A 4,698-nucleotide genomic window follows, 5' to 3' on the forward strand; every position below is an offset into this window, starting at 1 on the left:
CATGATTTTGAGACCAGGTTGGCCAACATGGTGAAATCCCGTCTTTACTAAAAATATGAAAAATTAGCCAGGTGTCATTGTGCCTACCTGTAATCCCAGCCACACGGGAGGCTGAGGCAGGAGGATCGCTTGAACCCAGGAGGCAGAGGCTGCAGTGAGCTGAGATCGCTTCATTGCCCTCCAGCCTGGGTGACAAGAGCGAGACTCTGTCTCAAAAAACAAAAAACGAGCAAACAAAAAACAAAGGGAGGACAGCTGCCAGGAAGACTCAGACCCGAGTAACCTTGGATATGAGCTCCATTAGGGCTTTGTTACAAGCAGGTTTCCAAAGGCAAAAAAGGGGGACAGGGAGTGGGCTGTGGGCTGATACAAAGTTGTTAGGAATTCTCATTGGTTTTAAGGAACCTCATTGATTAGTGATTGGCTATATACTGTTAAGCTATAGGGGGTGGGTTATAGTATCCGGTGTGGCATTACTAGGTTAATTCATAGCCACTTATGGCAATAGCAAGCCAATGCAAGCAGTTCAAGAGATGAACACATAGCTGAAAGGGGGTAATCAGATGTCACTGTTGTCTCATTTTAATTCCTCTCTGGCCCTGAATTTTTTTTTTTTTTTTTTGGTCACAAAGTTTGGCTTTGTCACCCAGGCCATAGTGCAGTGGCACGATCGTGGCTTACTGCAGCCTCGACCTCCTGGGCTCAAGCGATCCTCCTGCCTCAGCTTCCTGAGTAGCTGGGACCACAGTCAGTAGCCACCACACCCGACTGATTTCTGTATTTTTTTGTAGAGATGGCGTTTCGCCATGTTGCCCCGGCTGGTCTGGAACTCCTGGGCTCAAGCGATCCTCTCCATGGGCCTGATAATTTTAAAAGGCTTGCATTCCTCAGATAAAAAGTTTTTCTTTTCCTACAAGATAAGGCAGAGAGTAAAGGGCACGGGCCTCTCTTTGCGCTGGCCTTCTGTGGGCTCCGGGTCAACATCTTTGTGGCCGACATCGCAGATAAGCGGGGGTGGGGGTTGCAATCACGCCCACAAGCAACAGAGGAAAGAGAGGAGCCTCGCCCTCTTCCCCCAACGCCCCGGCCCCCCAAGCTTGCTCACTAGCTCTCTCCTCCTCCTTCCACCCGCAAGGAACCCTCCAGCCCACTTCCTGTGATCCTTTCCGGAGCCCTTCAGCCTGGCTTGCTCTCTGGCCATCTCGGAAAGCTTCTCTTTCCTCCCTCCATACTCGCAGGTTCAGCTACAGAGGTAACTGCAGGCTCAGGTTCTCCAGAGTGGCCAGCCCACCAGCCCACCGTCCCGGTGCAGCAGTGCCTCTCCCGCGACAGTTCCACCGCGAGCCTGGCGGGTTCCAGACCTAGCTTCCCAGCACGTCCTCTCCAAGCCACGGTCTCACCACCCTTCAGCAGCCTCGGGCGACACCAAGGGGAGCAGAGCGCTGGAGCTCCTGGAAGACCCCCCGACCCTAGCGGGACTCCCCTCATCCTCCGGGGCGTGGCCAGGTCCAGCTTTGGCCCCGCCCCCAGCCCCGCCCCCTCCCCTCCCGTAGGGGCTGCCTCTGGCTCTCTGCGGGAGACCCGGACTCTGTGCGTGAGCGCAGCGCGGCCATAGGGCTTCCTGCAGCTGGGTCTCAGCAAGTCTTCTGGCAGGGGTCTGGAGTCTCCTGGCCTGGCTGTGTCTCCTGGTTCTCAGGGCTCGTCTTCCACGCGGGGCGGAGTGTGGGAGTGGGCTGCTTCCACGGAAGAATCCTGGGGAAGTTGAGGCACTGACTCCCGCTGTCCAGAACACTGCCCGACGCCCGCCTCAGCGCGCCACTCCTCCTTCCCACCCACCCGCAGAACTCTCGAGGTCGCAACGGCCGTCACCAGGTCCCAGGGCCTGCGTTCAGCTGCTTGATCCGACTAGGGTTGGCTTCGGACCCGAGTGGGTCAACTCCGCGCCCGATGGAGTTTTTCAAGCTGGTGCCTGCACGTGCCCCCGCCGCAGGGCATGGAGCCGTGGGCTGCGCCCGAACTTCCCCACAACCACCGCTGACCGAAGCCTCTCCCACTCCGTCCACCGTTCGAAACCTGAAGCCGCCCTCTGTGAGAAAGCGTTGGGGTTGAATCCAGACTTTTTGGGAACCTTAAAATTAAAAATACAAAATATTGACTAAAAATTGGATTTGAAAGTGACCCTGAGTTTTTTTGTTTTTTGTTTTTTGTTTTTTTTGAGACAGAGTCTCACACTATGGCACAGTCTAGAGTGCAGTGGCCAGGCGTGACCTCGGCTTACCGCAACCTTCACCTGTTGCGTTCAAGGGATTCTCCTGCCTCAGTCTCTCGGCTAGCTGGGACTATGGGCGTGTGCCACAACACTCGGCGAATTTTTCGTATTTTTAGTAGAGACGGGGCTTCACCATATTGGCCAGGCTGGTTTCGAACTTCTGACCTCGTGATCTGCCCCCTCTTGGCCTCCCAAAGTGCTGGGATTACAGGCGAGGCACTGCGCCCAGTTACTCTTCCTTGATTTAAGACAACCCTTGGTTACTGTGATTGGGTCGAAATGGGTGTGTGTCCCAATTTGGACCAAAGAGTTCAGAGACAGTTAATTCGAGACCCACCCAAGAGCCACTTGAATGAGCCATTCTTTCTTTCCCTGGACATTGTGGTGTGAGGATACAAGGTCTGGATCAGTGGCTGCCATTTTAGTGCAGTGAGAGGCAGCTTGGAGTTGCTGGGGAGGCAGCTGGATTACAGCCTGATGAAGGAGCCAATACCACAAAACTAGAAATGGAGAGACAAGGGGAAAGCCAGGTCCTTGTTATCATCACTTGAGTTCCAGGATCAAGTCTCATCTGAAGCTTATATCTTGATTTTTTCAGTTATTTTTGTTTGTTTGTTTGAGACAAGGTCTCTCTCTGTTGCCCAGGCTGGAATGAAGTGGCATGATCTCGGCTCACTGCAACCCTCTGTCTCCTGGGTTCAAGCTATTCTCATGCTTCAGCCTCTCTAGTAGCTGGGACTACCGGCATGTGCCACCATGCCTAGCTAATTTTTTTTTTTTTTTTAGATGGAGTCACACTCTGTCGCCCAGGCTGGAGTGCAACGGCGAGATCTTGGCTGACTGCAACCTCCGCCTCGCGGGTTCAAGTGATTCTGTTGTCTCAGCCTCCTGAGTAGCTGGGATTGCAGGCGCCTGCGATCATACCCGGTTAATTTTTGTATTTTTAGTAGAGACAAGGTTTCACCATGTTGGCCAGGCTGGTCTTGAACTCCTGACCTCAGACGATCTGCCCGCCTCAGCCTCACAAAGTGCTGGGATTACAGGCATGAGCCACTGAGACCAGCCTTGATTTTTCAGTTCTATAGGTCATTAAATTCCCTTTATCCCTTAAACCAGTTTGAATCTCCTTTCTTTTATCAGCTACAGAGTCCTAACTGATTCAGATAATCCACAATACAATTGTACTCTTAGCTATTCCAGAGAGGCCACTTATCTCACTGGCAGCTCTTCCTCTCCTGTGTGCCTTCCTGTTCAGACTCTGTGGAACATGCAATGAATTCCCAAATGGTAGGATGCAAATCTGAGGTTGGCAGGTTCATTTCAAGTCTGCCTGCTTGTTACAATATGTAATTTTGCCAAAGTTGCTTCAATTTGATCCTCATCATGGCTTGCCATTTTATTTAAGACAAGACCAGACAGGGCACGGTGGCTCACGCCTGTAATCCTAGAACTTTGGGAGGCTGAGGTGGGTGGATCACTTGAGGTCAGGAGTTTGAGACCAGCCTGACCAATATGGTGAAACCCCATCTCTACTAAAAATACAAAAATTAGCTGGGTGTGGTGGCACATGCCTGCAATCCCAGCTACTTGGGAGGCTGAGGCAGGAGAATTGCTTGAACCCAGAAGGCAGAGTTTGCAGTGAGGCAAGATGGCACCATTGCATCCCAGCCTGGGCAACAAGAATGAAACTCTGTCTCAAAAAAAAAAAAAAAAAAAAAAAAAAAAAAGACTAGATTGGGCGTTTAGAACGTCCGAGTGAAAAAGCAAGCTGCAATTACAGAGCTTCATTTTGTGAAATACTAAATGCTCCCATTATCCTGCTGAAAGAAAAGCTGTGTTAATGATTTTTGATTTTGTCTTTGTGAGAGTAAACTCATGACAGATTGACATGGACAATTCTAAGGAAAAATAAAATAAAAGAATACCAGAATGAAAATACAGACTGTTGCATGTTGGTTTCATTCTCTCAGAAGAAACTGAGGCACAAAGAGATTAAGTATTTCAGGTTCACAGAGCTAGCAATTGGCAGAGATAGCATTTGCATCTGACAGTCTCACTCGAGAATTCTGGATATATTCAAAGTGTTCTGGAAGCAGCATATATATGATGATCCATGGGGGCGAGAAATAAATATTTAACAACATTCCATGTTTTTAATCTTTTTATTTTGAGACAGCGTCTTGCTCTGTTGCCCAGGTTGGTGTGCAGTGGCATGATCTCGTTAGCCACCATGCCTGGCCCCATATTTCTACTCTTATTATGCCCTTTATAAAATATATTATTGTAAATGTTTAAAGCTATTAGTGTAGTAGTACTTAATTATGATTCATGGATAACATATATATGTGTGTTTATATATGCATCTGCATATCATTATATATGTGCATACACATACACACAGATACATTCACACATACATATATATGGGT

The 4,698-nt window shown here is 49.6% G+C and overlaps 1 non-coding gene across 1 annotated transcript; it reads left to right on the plus strand.

Moving 5' to 3' along the window:
- Positions 1-4,029: 4,029 nt before the first annotated feature.
- On the plus strand, positions 4,030-4,167 carry LOC119620362 (small nucleolar RNA SNORA69). The gene has a single exon (XR_005236897.1). It is a non-coding gene; the product is annotated as a small nucleolar RNA SNORA69 (small nucleolar RNA).
- The last annotated feature ends 531 nt before the right edge of the window (positions 4,168-4,698 follow it).

The sequence above is a fragment of the Chlorocebus sabaeus genome, chromosome 16 (genome assembly GCF_047675955.1).
Source record: "Chlorocebus sabaeus isolate Y175 chromosome 16, mChlSab1.0.hap1, whole genome shotgun sequence".
In the NCBI taxonomy this organism is placed as follows: domain Eukaryota; kingdom Metazoa; phylum Chordata; class Mammalia; order Primates; family Cercopithecidae; genus Chlorocebus; species Chlorocebus sabaeus.